General features: G+C 46.3%; 1 long non-coding RNA gene across 2 annotated transcripts in view; it reads left to right on the forward strand.

Moving 5' to 3' along the window:
• Window positions 1–16,080, forward strand: part of LOC116147375 (uncharacterized) — a 48,254-nt gene that overhangs the window by 11,530 nt on the left and 20,644 nt on the right. For both annotated transcript variants that reach the window (XR_010376617.1, XR_004130898.2), the window contains exon 3: window positions 11,811–11,944. This is a non-coding gene — a long non-coding RNA (uncharacterized LOC116147375). The remainder of the gene's footprint in view (window positions 1–11,810; window positions 11,945–16,080) is intronic.

The raw sequence follows: 16,080 nt of genomic DNA on the forward strand, positions 1-16,080 counted from the left end.
TTACTGAGTTCTTACTATGAGCTCCTAAAAATGTGCTAAGAGACTCACAAACTTTATCTCATTTTATCCTTCCAAGCATTCCATCAGTTAGATACTAGTACTAAAGATTTTAAAGATAGGGTGTATTGTTCTTTAGAATTTTAAAAATGTTTTTATGGAGTTACAATTCACAAATCATGTAAAAGTTACAAATACTAAGTGTACAGCTTGGTGAATTTTTACAAGTGTACATACACACGTCACCCCCACCCAGATCAAGATATAAAACTTTCTAACACCCTTTCCACTCACCACTACTCCCACCCAAGGCAACCACTATCCTGACTTCTATCACGATTTATTCATTTTGCTTGTTTTTGAACTTTATGGAAATGAAATCATACATATAAAATATTTAGGGTTGCCAGGTTTAGCACATAAAAGTCCAGGATGCCAGTTGAATTTGAATTTCTTATGGGACATAATTATACTAGAAAATTTCATGTTTATCTGTTATTTTGGTTATTTATAACTTACCCTTTTCAGTACTGTGTAGTATTCCACCCACAAATGTATCTCAATATATTTACTCTTTGTGCTGTTGAGAGGAAGGGAGGGTTACTCTTAGAAAGGAAGCACACATAGTGTTAAGCAGGTGCACTCTGACATCAAAGGCCTGAGGGATTTGAATCCTAGCTCTTACTACTTCTGAGACCTTAGCCAAGTGATTTAATCTCGTGCTTCAGCTGGTTTGACTTTAATATGAGCTAATAATAGTACCTCCAAGGATGTAAGGTTTAAAGGCGATATCACATATAAACCCCTTATAATAGGGCCCAGCACAGAGTTGACACAATAAATGTTGCCTAGGAGAAAACTGAAGTTCAGAGGTGTTAAGACACGTGTTCAAAGTCACATACATGGTCAGTCACAGAGCCCTTTTGTCATCGATATTGGTTGGCTACATTAAGAGTCATCCATTCATCTGGGCTTCTAGTTACATAAAATAATGTCTGAAAGGTACTTCGCATGGAGCCCCACAGGCATTACTGTTCCAGAAACAACTATTAGCCAGATAGTAGCAATATCCATGGCAACAGTGTGTGATGGGGCTCTGCAGCCCCATTTTACAGATGAGAAAACTGATGCTCAGGGAGGGTAAGGGACTGGCCCGAGGTGACACAGCTAGTACTGGCAGAACAGGAATTCAATGCCATGTCCACCTGATTTTAAAACCGTCCTGGATTTCTCAGTGCTTGTTTTTCAGTCTTGAGCTCTGCTTCTGGAGTCCAGATGTTAGAGGTTCAAGTCCCAGCTTTGTGACTTCGGGCAAGTTATTTGCTGTCTGTGAGCCCTAGTTTCTACACCTCTGCACAGGGCTGTGTTAGGGGTTGGCAGAAAGCTCTGAGGCAGAGACAGGCAGGGAACAAACAGGCTCTGAAGGGACGCCAATGGGGCTCTACAGTAAGAAGGGGGCTTCTGAATGTGTAAGCTGCTCAACCCTTAAGTCAAAACCTTCGTTACAAAATGATCTTAGAGACGTGGAAAGATGCCTATAATATCTGGTTGAGTATATTTAAACAGCTGGTTCTAAACCCACAAGCCGGTGTCGCTTGTATGTGTGGAGCGTGTGTGAGAAGGATTCACTGAACAGTCAGTTAGGTAGCAGCCCTCATTCTGTGTCGGTGCTGATCTCAGTGGAAGTAGTTGCCTCATTTAGTGCTTCTGACAGTCCTATGTGACAGGTGCTGCCTGAGACGAGTGTGCAGGTGGAGAAATTGAGGCAGGGGAGAGTTAACACTGCCCAGGAAGCTTGGAGCTGCCCCATAGACCAGGGCACTTTGGCCCTGGAGGCTGTGCCCTTGACTCCTTAGCTCTGCTGCCTCTGCTACGGGTGGTTTTTCTCTGGGCAGTAAGACTTCAGTGTTTTGAACTTTCTTCTCTATGCTTCTCTGCATTATCTGAGCTTTTATAATAGGTAGATTTTTGTTTTTACAAAAACAGCAATGCACTAGGGTTCTAAGGGTTTTTTTTGCTTGTTTGTTTTTGTTTTTGTTTTTGGTGTCTTTAAGAATTCTCCGTGAATACTTGTAGAGACAAGCCACTCCCAGTCTTTTTTTGTCGGCAGGAGACCATGGTCCTTGGAGCTGGGGACCCACAGTCCAGCCCTGATGTTGCCCCCAACCCCAGGGCACTCTGTGACCCTGGACAAGTCACAATGTCCAGTCACCACCTTCGTCCCAGAGAGGCTGGGACACAGAGTAGGGCCTCAGTCAATGTCCACTGCTACAGGAGGACCAGGTCACTGTGACCTCCGGCTCTCCCTCCACCTCCACCTCCAAAATCTGCTCCCTGCCCCACCCTGGGGCCCTGAGAATTAGTGAATGAACCGAGTCACTCTAAAGTGCTATAAAGTTTATAGGTTTTTAAAAAGGCAAGCGACAAGTGAGACAAGACCCAATCAGGTGGATGACTAATGGCGGCCCATGGCTGGAGGTGTGGCCATCGGGGAGCCCCAGAAGTCACTGCCTGGGCTGGTAGGAGAGGGGTGCAGGCCTCACCCCAGGAAGGGGCTGCTGGGAGTTTCCTGCCCGTGACCCCACTGGTAACCCCAGCGCCTATCACCCCAGCCTCAGAAAGGCTGGGCCCGCAGAGCCATAAATTCCTGCTATCATTAGACCTATCTCTACAGCTCAGGCTGTTTGCCAGGAACCCTACAATTATTTTTATCACCTACAAGTCCTGTAATTATTTTTTATCACTTTTTTCTCACAGCAGCCTTACAAGCAGGGCTAGTTTTGGTTTCTTTCAGTTTGGAGTTGAGGGGAACCCAGGCCCCCAGAGGGTTTCAGGGAATTTCCTGGCTTTGCCGAAACTCTAGAAAGGATTTGGGGTTTGAACTCACAGCCTTTTGGGGGCCAAGCTGGGGCTTTGTGTGAGGCCAGAGGCTTGGGAGAACTGGGAGGTGGAAACTGGGAGCTGTCATCTGCTTCCTAGCTATGTGACCAGGGCGAGTCCCTGAACCTCCCTGGCCTCAGTTTCTTCATCAGTCAAATGAGGAAGTAATAGTAATACCCAGCTCATAAATTAGTACCTATAGGTGCTCAAACACTAGAGATTCTATTTAATCTTGAGTTGAGATTCTAAACCTGAGACCCTGGCCTACTGGAGGACTTGGGCAACTTCCTTGCACTCTCAGAGTCTCAGATTCCTCATCTATAAAAGGGCCATCATCTTGCCTGCCATACACCCTGGCTCTTGCATCTCCAGTCCCATCAGCCTGGCCTTCATTAGGTCCTCAAACTGCCAGCCATTCCCTCTGCTTGGTTAGAAATGAGCTCAACCCTCCTATCCCCAGCTTTGCCTGGTTAACTCTCCACTATCACCCAAGATGTCCTTCCTCCTCTCCCTTTCTTCTTTTCTTTACTTATTCACTAAATATTTATTGAGCACCTACTATATGCCAGGACTGTGCTAAGTGGTAGATGAGACAGGCAAAGTCCCTGTCCTCATGAAGGGGAAATAGACAATAAACTAAAAAGAGACTCAAAACAAAACAAAAACCAAGGCAATTACAAACTGTATTAAACACTTCATAAAGGAGAATTAGAGCACCATAAGAGGAGGTCGCTGGGAAAGGTTGCTTTCCAGAAAGGCCTCTCCAAGGAGACACTTTTGTTTAAATTAAGAATTTATTTGAATATGCACATGGTGCAAAATTCAAGCAGTGCACAGTGTCACTGAGTCAAAAGTGCTTCTCCCTGCCGTCCTCCTGTGCCCGGCTTTGCTGTCCTCCCCCAGAGAGGCCCCCATGTTGTGGGTTTCTTGGGAGTGGGTGACATTTGTGGTGACATCTGAATCACAAGAATCGGCAGCCATTTGAGGAGGTGGGTGAGGCAGAGTCCAGGCAGAGGGAATGGCAAGAGCAAAGGTCCTGAGGCTGGACCAGCATTACTGGAGAGAGAGGGGAGAGCAGAGGTGATCACGGCTGCCCCTTTGGTGCCTGCGGGCCACAGGAGGGAATCTGGATGTTACTCTGTGTGGCCTGGGTATAACTTTTGAGTTGGGGTAGGGTTGAGGTGAGCGTCTTCAGATTTGTGTTTTACAAAAACACTCTGGGTAGAATGCATTTGGGGGCCTGAGTGGGACAGGGAGATCAGTGAGGTGGCGACTGTGGAGTTCGGGGTGGTAAAGATCTGGACCAGGATGGGGGCATGGAGGTGGTGAGAAGGGGTTGTTTGGGAGGTGAGGGGAGACCAGAGAGGGTCTCAGTGTAGGCTCTGATGATACCTTGCCACCCTCAGTAGTCCCGTCTTTGTGATGATTGGAGTAGCTTTCACCCTTGTAACCTGGCACGGAGTGGGCGCTTGGGACATGTTTGCTGAAGAGATGACTAAAGGATGAAAGGCCCTTTGTAAATGGAGACACGCCCTTTGAGAAATGGCTGCAGCGCCTCCAGCCTGCCCTGCCCACCCCCCCTTGCAGGGACACTTCCCTCCCACCATCCCTGCCCCTGAATCACCCCCAAACCCACCCAGCCCTTTGGAGACTGCTTCTGATAGGCAGAACCTCAACCTGAAGGTTCTCATATCTTCTTAGCCGTGAAACCCTTTCCCCATGAAAGTCTGATATCTAAAAGGGATAGAAAGTTATTTTATAATTTCAAATACTGAAGAACTTGGGTAAAAGACATGAACAAAACAGACATGATTCTCAACACCTATATTATCATACAAAGAGATCATCAAGAAAAATGAGGCTGTTTTGTGAAACCCCACAATTTCAAACCAGGGCATCCCTGACAACTGCGTTCTTTTCGTTTATCCAACAAAGAGCTCTCAGATGTTTCCTGCAGGGAAGCCCAGCCTCCAAATCCAGTTATTTCAGTGTTTGGTTCCCTTTGTATCAAAACGCAGTCTGCTTCATCGGGAGAATTATTTCCAAATGGTGAAAGTCTGTGTGTGTGTGTGTATTTTTAAATTTTTATGTAATTAAATACATAGAGCATACATTTTTTAAAATGTGCCAAACCTGAGCTCAATAATCATCATGAAGAGAAACACCACCATGTCCCTGGCACCCTGGTGAAGACAGGGACCCTGGCCAGCCCCTAGAAGCCCTCCCTGTGCCTCTTCCAGCCACTCACAACCCACCCCTCTCAAGGGTAGCCACAGTCTTGACTCCTAACACCCTAAATTATTTTGGTCTGTTGCTGAACTTTACAGAAATGGAATACAGGGTGTCTGTCTTATGTTTGTGGGATTTGTCCATATCTTTAATAGCTAAAGTTCATTCGTTCTCCTTGCTGTATAGAGTCCCATTGTATGAATATACCACAGTTTCAAATAGTGATTTTTTTTTTTTAGCAGCTCATTGGTGGGTAGCAGACAGGGACTTGGTTTGGCTCACAGATCAATTTTGTTTCATACACCTACTATTTTTGTTCTGTTCTCACTGAAATAGTTGCTGTCCAAGATGGATGTCAGGCTTCTCTTGGAAGAGCTGCCGTTGCTGGCCCCCACAATTTCAAGTGCCTGGAGTTGCATCCTAGCTGCCCCTTCTCAGCACGTGCATTCCATTCCCATTTTGCCACAGTCCCCACCACCCTCTGTTGTACTGCAACCCAGGCCCACCTGACTCGCCAGTATTGCCCATCTGTCCCTGTAAACATTTGAGTCTTCAACTCCAGCTTTAATTCAGCAGAGGAGGTCCCCAAATGTTTTATTCTCAGGTCTACACAACAACAGGTAGATCTGGCAGCCCAAGTTAGAATATACATTGTCCACTGGATTAAACTTTGGAATGCTTATCTGAATGCTCAAAAAATTTATTATTATCATTATTACTAGTTCAGAAAATGCTTTTGAAATATATTTCCATTGTTGTTGTTATTATTACCATTTCAAAAGAGCTTTTAAAGTATACAGTTGCCCCTTGAACAACATAGATTTGAACTGCAAGAACTCACTTATATGCAGATTTTTTTCAGTAGTAAATACTGCAGTACTGCACTATCTGTGTTTGGTTGAATCCAGGGATGTGGAACTGTGGATACTGGAGAAACTGTGGCTATTGAGGAACCACTTATAAGGAGGGCTGACTGTAAGTTATACACAGATTTTGTATTGTGGTGCTTTGGTGCCCACAACCCCCACTTTGTTCAGTGTCAACTGTATTCCAATGTGTAGTAGAAGTCAGAGTTAAATATGGGTGTGCTGGACCCAGAAGACTTAGAATCAAATACTGGTTTTATTACTCAGGAGCTGTGTGACCCCAGGTGATTATGGTACCTCTCTGTGCTGCTGTATAAAGTGGGATACTAATATTTATCTTGTTATGAAGGTGAAGTGAGCTAATACTTGTAAAGTCATGGGAAAAGACCCTGGCACGTAATAAATATTTAGCATAGTTAGATATTTATTATTTTTTAAATTCTGTGAGCAGGCTGACCATCTGACCTGCTAGGGTAACCAGCTATTTGCCTTTGCCCAAGACTGAGTGGGTTTTCAGGACACAGGACTTTCATGGATAAAACTAGAATAGTCCTGCACAAAATAGGAACTGGTCACCCTCCATCTGCCTGACAGTTATTCCTTCACTGTAACTTAACAGACTGGGTGTTTTACTTTTATTAAGTTATAATTTGATTTTGAGAATAGTATTTGAATCACATGTTGTGGAACCCCTAAAGCATCCCTTATGATATAGTTCCGGCAGAGCACTGATCTTGCCTACATTTTGCCCAGTTTGCAGATTGGGAAATTGAGGCCTAGGGGTGCAAAGCAGCCCCTGTTGGTGGCAGAGCTGTTCCCCAACCCCCACCTTGTTGCTTCCCCTCCATCGCTTCCTCCAGGTAGCTGATGGATGCTGTTTCTTTTGTGCTAACCAGGTATTGTAACACGTGAAGTGCTTTCCATTAATTTTATTCTCACAATAATCCTAGGAGGTGAGTTTTACTATGATACTCATTTGAGAGATGAGACACCTTCTTCTTGCCTTCTGTCCTGCCTGGGCAAAGACTGGATCTTTCCATCACTCTGCCATTAAGAGGAAGCCAACAGCAAATGTGTAAAGGACTAGATCACACCACAGTGCAGAGAGCGCAGCAAGTGTCCAGAACCCACAGCTGTGAACTGCCAGGGTCCAGGTAGGGAGCAGTTGGCATCTCAGATATTTAAATCAGGGTTTCTCCATCTCAGCACCATTCACATTTGGGGCTGAATAATTCTGTGTTGGGGGAGGCTGCCTTGTGCATTGTAGGATGTCTGTCAGCATCCCCGGCCTCCACCCACTAGGTGCCAGTAGCACTCCCGCACCAGTCATGACAACTAAAACTGTCTTCAAACATTGCCAGACGTCCCCGGTGAAGCAAGATCACTCCAGGTAGAGAACCATTGGCTTAACTGAAGCAAATTTAATGAAGGGAGTATTTACAGAGGTTTGGGCAGGCTAAGGGAATCTTCAAGGAATAGTGAGGCACCTGGGGATTAGAAGTGTGAGGGGCTGTTATCACCCCCAGGCCTGAAGGGGTGAGAGAGGGAACAGTGTTACTGCTCCCAGAAATAACCAGAACCATGCAAGTGAGGCCATAGAGAAATATAACCTCTGCCAAGACTAAGGCAAGACAGGAAGGGGTGGGTGGCATAAACACCCCCACTTCTCCCTCATCCTGCCCTTAAATCTCCTCTTGACTCCTACTTTTGGCGGAATCCATGAGAAGGCAGGAGGCATGGGTGTCTCCTGGCGCATAGAACAGGGCAGATGAGGGTGTGGAGGTGGTGGATAAATGAAGAGTAACCATCCCGGGGGGCAACAACAGACCCCAGACACTGGACTTGTAACTTGCATAGGGGTTTTCCAGCTTGAGCAAACTGGGAAAGGGTACATCAGCCAGAGGGAACAGCGTGTACAAAGGCATGGAGTTACAAAAGAGTCTGGCTCACTGAATTGTTTGTTTAATCATGATTGTTTATTTGATTGATTAACTTTGATCTGTGTGCATGGGGTGAAAATAAAACATCCAAAAGGTACAAAAGGGCATAAAATGAAAAGTAGGTCTTCCTCCCATCCTTGACCCCAGCTCGCCTCCCGGAGGTCACCGTTCTCTCCAGCCTCCTCTCACTTCTAGAAATAGTCAGTGCAAGTGCTGCTGGCCGGTAGTCTATATGATATGTGTCAAACTTCTAGTTTGACTTAATTTCACTGATGTTTATGAAACCGCTACTGTGTGCAGAGAGATGGACTGAGAGCTCTGGCCAATCCTTGGACTCTCAGCCCAGTCCTTCAATAAACACTGGGTAGTTTTAGGCACACCACTCTCAGCTTCCCATTTCCTCCTCCAAGAAAGGAGTGAGTCTCCCAGGGTCCTGCCAGCTCTGTGGGGTTTGCCCACAGTTGTGTTGTTCAGCTGATGTTTTGTGGATTAAACACAGTTAAAGCTGAACCACTGGCAAGAAGCAGATTGTAACATAGGAGCATGCATAAGCCTTGGGTCTGTCTCTAGAGACCACATATTGTTGTTTTGGGGAGATGCATCAGGTTTCTGTCTCCAAAGACCTGTTCTCATCTGAGCCAACAGTTGTCTAGGAAGGGAACACCTATAGAGTAAGTTTGAGACTGGGCTGGGGTTGGGAGCAAGTTGGGTTCAACAACCTGGGTGGCACTTGACCTGGCTTTGACCTGCCCAAGGAAGGCCAGATCCCACCTGGCTACACCCAGCTGGTGTCTGTAGCCCTTGGCGGGGAGTTTGAGACCAGAAGGAGGAGCTGGGAAGGCCATCAGGCTACAGATAAGGGGGGCCTGATGGCCAACTGGTAAATCTGCTGGTGCCTGGAAGCAAACGACCAAATTTGGGCATCGAGTGCCCAGTTAGAAGCCCAGAAGCCAGAGCAACCCAGGTCACCAGGAGCCGATAAGAACAAGGTTGTTCCTTACCTCTGCTCTTCCATTCTGATCTCTCTTGTCTGAAGACCCAGTTCTTTCCTGATAACACCTGTATGTCCAGCACTCGGGGCAACAATGCCTACCACGGATGGATCACTCGCCTTGTTTTAGGTGCTGATCACAGACCAGTTATCGCTTCCTGGCCACTCTGCAAGGAAGATGTCAATGATTCCCACTTTGCAAATAAGGGAAATGGGCTCAGAAAAGGAAGGATGCAGGGCAGTGTGAATTCGGGGGTTGTAAACGTATAGTGATATCAACAGGCATTTTGTGTGGAAGAATTATGGGGGTTTGAGCACAGAATCAGAGAATCCTAGAATCATGAAGTCCAGAGGTCGTGGATTCACAGGTTACCAGTACAGTCCGCACCCCCACCCCTATCTGTTCATCACACCGTGGGTGAAACATCGCTTTCGGCCCGTCTCCTATCCACTCAGGCCTCCTCTTCTCTCACCTGGGGTCTTGGTCCAGCCTCCTCCCTGGGCTCTCCTCCTTCCAAACCTGCAAGCAGCAGCCAGAGGCATTTTTCTAAACTCTTAAGCAGACTGTTGCACTCTTCCTCTTAAAACACTTCACTGGCTCCCCTTTGCCCTGAGGATAAAGTTCAAACTCCTTGACATGGTTTACTAGGTCCTCTGTCATCTAGCCATAGTCTCTTGCCACTCTGCCCCGTCTCCAGCACCCTCCACCCCCAACTCTACTCCAACTCATATGGACCTCGGTCTCATTCACCAGATATGCCATGCACTCTCTGTCTCTTCCTAACCCCTGGACCTTGCTGTTTCCGCCACTTGGAATGCAGTATACACCAGCACCCCCTTCCTCTGGTTGGAATACTCTCTCTTCCTGTCTTCTTTGGGAAGCCATTTCTGCTCACACCCCTCCCAAGGAGGCTGGGTTGGTGTCTCCTTCCCCACCTCCCACCCACAGTCCCTGTGCCTACCTGCATGACAACTCACTACGGGTCATATATGCCCATGTGCCTGCCTGTGTCCTCATCAGCTCGTGGGCCCCAGGGGGACAAAAACAGGGGTCATCTTTTCTCTACTGAACCCCTAGCTCCCAACATTGTGCCTGGAAAAGAAGAGTTTCTGAACAAAGACATATATTGATAAATGAATCATAATATGTCAGAATCACAGAATCAAAATCTTAGAATCATGAACTTGGTGAAACAGAAACCTAAAATCTCAGAATCATAAAATCGTAAACTTAAAGAGTATTAGAAACAGAGAAACTGAGAATCCCAGAAGCTTGGGATCTCAGGGTTGAAAGAATTCCTTGTTCAAGGACTGTTAGTGGATTAGAAAAGTCTCAATTGTGCACTTCCATAATATTGAATTTATGTTTTTACATATATTTATATAATATTACATTTATGTCTTTAAAATAGTTATTTCTGTAATATTTATTGAGCACCTAACTTACTTATTAACCAATATTTGTTGAGTACATACTGTATTCCAGACATTGTGCTGAGCAACTGCATTTTATCTATGGCTGTGTAAAAAATTATCCTAATTTAAAACAGCAAATATTTCTTATCTCACAATTTTTGTGTGGTAGGACTTTGGGAGTGGCTTAGCTGGATAGTCTGGCTCAGGGTCTCATGAGGTTGCAGTCAAAGTGTCATCCAGGGCCACAGTTACCAGAAAGCTTGACTGTGGCTGGGAGATCCACTTCCAGGGTGGCTCATTCACATGGCTGGCAGTTGGCAGGAGGCCTCAGCTCCTCTCCATACAGACCCCACCTCAAGGCTGCTTGAGTGTCGTTACAACATGCCTGCTGTCATCCTCAAAACAAGTGATCCAAGATGGCAAAATGGAAGCCACAATGCCTTTTATAATCTATCCTTTAAAGCCACGCTCCTTAATTTCCACACTATCCTAGTGATCACACAGGGCAGCCCTGTTCAGTTTGGGAGAGGACTACACAACAGTGTGGATACCATGAAGTGGGGCCCATTGGGGACCATCTTGGAGGCTGGCTACCACAACAGTGTTCAGCAAGATTGACAGGAGTCTAGAGTTGACTAGACTATACAAAAAAATGACTTCAGATAGTTGTAAGGACAATGAAGAAAATCAAACAAGACAGTAAGTTAGAGCAGGGGTCAACAAACTATGGTCATTGGTCAAATCTGGCCTGCTGCCTGCTTTTGTAAATAAAGCTTTATTGAAACTCAGCCATGCCCATTCACTTACATACTGTTTACAGCTTTCACACTATAATGGTAGATTTAAGTAGTTACAACACAAACCATATAGCCTGCAAAGCCTCAGATATTTAGCTAAGTTGGTCAGGGAAGGCCACTCCAAGAGGCAACATCTGAGAAGAGACCTGAATGGTTAGAAGGAAGTAGTCATGAGAAGAGCTGGGAAGAGAGTGTTCCAGAAAAAGGGAACATCAGGGTAAAAGCTGTGAAGCTGTGTAATGAGAACAGCTTTGGCATGTTGAGGAACAGAGGGGAGGCCAAGGGGGCTGGAATGTTGGGACCAAGGGGCAGAGTAGTAGGAGAGGACCTTGGAGAAGTGGTCAGGAGCCACTTCATACAGGGTCTTGTGGCCCTGGTGAGGGGTTTGAATTTTGTTCTAGGGATGATGGGAAGTCATTGGAGGGTTTTAAGACGGAGACATGGGCTCTGATGGGGATGGGAGAGATGCCTAGTATAGTTTGGCCCCATCCTTTAAGTAGGGCAGCACCTCTGCTGCCCTTCTAAGGGCAGCTGTCCCAGAACTTCTTGGTCTTGACAAGACCCAGCTAAAGACCTTTGGTGTTACTGCCTGACTGCATGAGGACTCAGCAATCCCTCTGGCCAGAAAGTCCTTTCTTTTGACCCACCTGGGGTCCCTTGCTCTCTCATCTCAGCCTGCTTCTTTTGGATCTAGGAAATCTGTGAAGTCGGAGTGAGCATTCGATTTTGAGCCCTGGATTCCAGACTTTTCCGTGACACTGACTCACCCTTGACCTTGAAAGAATCAAGCAACTTTCTGGACCTCAGTTTCCTCATCTGGAAAGTAAGGTGAGCCTGATCTGCTCAGGACAAGACAAGTGATTAAAAGTGCAATTGTGCTGGACACATACGCTGCATTCCTAGGAAGAACCCAAAGGGCATGTGATGGCCCAGGGTGGGGTGGGCTTGGCCTGCCTGGGGTTGCTGACTTGGGTGATGGGTAATAGGGGCCGTTTGTCCAATGGGCAAAAGGCCTGCTTCAAACCCTCTCCTGCTTAAATTTTGAACAACAGGGAAGCTCACTGCCTCCAAGAGCCCCTTGCAATGGCAAACTGGAGTTGTTTGCCTCGGGGCAAGACCTTTGAGGGAGATGGGAAATCAGTGTCTATGTCCAAGTCAGCCTTGGGTATTAGAAAGAGCATAGGATCTGTTATCAGAGAGATCCCTGGCCCTACCACTTATTTACCCTGTGCCCTCTGGGTCCTCAGTTTTCTCATCTATAAAATGGGTAGAATCTAACCTAAGATGCTTCAGTTGTAAGAGACACTAGCATTTTGTGTCCCATGAAGAAAGAAGACACACTAACAAATTGTGACATAATGCTTTCTTGTCACCTAGAATTTTTATTTTATATTCATTAAGGGGCTCTTAGACTTATTTAGACATTGATTTAAAAATCACACATCACCCGTGCACATAAATATAAAGGAAAATATAAGTGAAATAAATTAGTTAAGGAACTTCTAAAACTTCTTCCCAGTCAGCATCCAGCTCATCCAGCTAACTTTTCTACATGGACTCTCCCTTGTCTGTATGTTTTCACACAGTGTTGTCCTCTATACTGTTAAAAGATTTGATCATGCACCATTTCTTGAGAGAATGCTCCACCGCGGTCTCCAGGACTTTCTCCCAACCTGCTTACTCAGATTCTGCAGGTTTGACCCAGTGCTCTTTCCTCTTATCAGAAGTTGTCAACGGAAGGTTTCCAGGAAACAACCAGGACTCGCGCCCCTCCCTCAGATGGTCTCTAAATTGTTTGTGAGGAAATGCAGAAGGGGTGCAGCTGTCCAGTCAGGCCCCTGGAAATAATGACCAGAGCCAAGCCAGGTGTGACCACCCCCAGTTTAACCAACAGTGACTGTAGGATGCCATTGATTTAAAGATACATCCTAACATCAGAGATCTAATGTGAAAAAGGATGCATTGTAGAATTTTAAAACTATCACAATCACTGCTGCCGCTTAGGGTTTATGCAAGGATGGAGTGTGGGAAGCCTGGGGCGGGTTCCGCAGGGGCCACCCCCTCGGCGTTGCTCAACTGTCCCCTGACTCTCGTGGCCGCGGGCATCGCCCTCATGGGGCTGCTCTGGTTTATGGCAACAATCGCCACCGCTGCCAGACATGATCTCAAAGCCATAAAGCTTTTTACAGTTTCACTCTCCCCAAGATAAGCCCGGGGAGCCCTGCTCAAGGCCGGTGAGCAATTTCAGAGCCACAGGGGGAGGGGCAGGCATTGCACAAGTCGGGAAATGGAACAGGTTTTATGGCCCCGATGTCCCTAAAAAGACCACGTTCTCATAGCCTCAGTTTGAACCTGCTGCGACACCTCAGCACCTGGAGCTCAGTAATATTCATTCATTCATTCATTCAACAAACAGGCAATAGCGTTCAGGGCACACTGCTCCAAAGGTCTGTGTGGACCCTAGGCAAGTCACTTCCTCTCATCTGTAAAACAAGGACAGTTCATTTAACCTGCCTCCCAGCTCACTGAGCTGGTTATGTAAGACAAGGAGCGTGGCAGCACCCTTGACACATAGTAGGCCCGCAACCAACGCTGCCTGACTCCCTTTTCCTCACGATCGATACCCTTCTCACCTCTTCTTGGTTCCTCTCCCTCTTTCCAACCCAGATGGTGGAGTGACCCAGAGTGAAGTCCTCCCCTACATCTCTCTGTTGCCTACACTCCCTCTTTAAATGAGCACAAGCAACTATTCGGCTTTTTTTTTTTAATTAAGGTATAATTTCCATATTTTGAAACTCACCTTTTTTAATGTATGGTTCTGCAAGTTCAACAAATGTATATGGTAATGTAAGCACCACCACAGTCAAGATACAGACCATTCCCATCACCCCAAGCCCCCTCCTCGATGTCCCCGACCCCAGCCCTAGCCCCTGGCAACCACAGCATCTGCCCCTAGAATTTTGCCCTTTCTGGAATATCTTACAGGTGGAGTTGTATCGTATGTAGCTTTCGGGGTCTGACCTTCTGCACTCAGAATGATGATGCATTTGAGATCCAGCTTGCTTGATCAGTAGTTCACTGCTTTTTCTTGCTGAGCAATATTCTCATTTGGCTTTTAGATCACATCTATATTTGTGACTTGGACTTTTTCTCTCTAGCTGAACTTTTCCCTGAACTCTAGGCTTGTGTATCCAAAGATTCCTTGGATGCTTAACTGGCACCTCAAGCAAAACATCCCCAACAGAACTCTGCTTCCTAACCCAAATCTACAGCTCCTCCAAATCTACAGCTGTTCTAGTCTTCCTCATTTCAGTAGTCAGCACCATCAGCCCCAGGGTTACTCCTCTTCTTCCCTTCACACATTTAATCCATCAGCAAGGTTGTGGCATTGCGACTTCCAAAACATCCCAATCTGATCTCCTTTCCCCACCACCACCACCTGTGTTGGTTTTCGATGCTGTGTAACAAAGTACCCCAAACTTAGTGGCCTTAAAACAACACCCATTTGATATTTCATAGTGTTTGGTCAGATGGTCGGGCATGGCGTGATGGGGGTGTCTGCCTAGGGTTTTACACAGCTGAAGTCAAAGGCTGTGTTTCTACCTGAAGGATCTGAAAAGATCCGCTTCTAAGCTCATTCAGGTTGTTGCCTGAATTCCATTCCTCATGGGTGTCAGATTGAGGTCCCCTTTTTCCAGCTGGCTGTCAGCTGGGGTCACTCTCAGCTTCTAGAGACTGCTCACATTCCTCGCCATGTGGCCCCCTCCATCTTCAGAGCCAGCCATGGAGGATCTCCTTCATGTCGAATCCTTCTCCTGTTTCTAATCTGATTTGCCAGGAAGAGCCCAGCCCCACCTCTGAGGATTCGCCTGATTAGGGGAGGCCCACCGTAGTAATCTCTGTATCACAAAGTCATCTGGTTTGGGGCCTTCATTACATCTGCAGAATCCCTTCACAACAGCACCTAGAACTTTCCCTGGGCAGTCCTATCTGGCTCCACCTGAAGAATGTTGTTTTCTTTTTGCTCCAGTTTTGCAATCACCTCTTATTTATGGCAAGTGATACTGGTTTTCCATTTACGTCAGTGATCAGTGTAAAAAGAATGTTTATGAATTGATTTAAAGAAAAATAGTAGGTAAGGGAAGATACAGTGGTACTGGGTATGGAGAGGATTGGGTGGCATGTATGATTGCAGGCTGGGAAACTCTGGTCTCCATCCTCCCTCCCGTCCACGGGCTGTGCTTGCTGCTGTCTGCCCTGCCTTGCTACTTGGTCTCTCTCCTCAACCATAAATGTACTTCTGTCTCTTCTCCGTCTCACTGTTGCCTCTGAATCCTTCTCCAGCAAGTGAGATTTTCCCAGACTGCAGTCAACCCTGCCTCAAACTAACATTGCCCCAGCTGTCACTCTCACTCCTTTGGCTCTTAGTATTTAACTACTTGTTTCTTTTCCCTCTACAAGTGAAAACTGTAAACTCTAACAGGGAGGCACCTTGTAGTATTGCTTCTCCACCACCCCCGGGATGCTCTGGCACAGGGCTTTGCCCACTGACATTTGTCAAATGATGAACTTCCCACGTTTCACACTACTTCTGTGCTCACCACATAGTGACTGAGTCATCAGCGTCCTCCCTGGTCCCATCATGGTGGCTGCTGGAGTAAATGGGTGTTTGAATGTCAGCTGTTGCATCAGCTGTGAACCTTGGACAAGTCCCTTCCTTATTTGTAAAACAGGACAAGAATACTTGACTCAGAAAGTTGTGGGGAGTAAATCATGTCCAGCAATGTTTGGCAGAGAGGAAAAGGTCAATAAATATAGTCCTTTGGGATAGGATTTGGTTTTAGCTCCACCATCATCAAACAGCTGCATGAGATCCTGTGATTCAGGTCTCTTAGATCACGTCTTAGAATTTACATATGACACATTGATTCGAGAAATCTAGATCAAAGGTGATCTGGGTTCCA

The sequence above is a fragment of the Camelus dromedarius genome, chromosome 18 (genome assembly GCF_036321535.1).
Source record: "Camelus dromedarius isolate mCamDro1 chromosome 18, mCamDro1.pat, whole genome shotgun sequence".
Lineage (NCBI taxonomy): Eukaryota > Metazoa > Chordata > Mammalia > Artiodactyla > Camelidae > Camelus > Camelus dromedarius.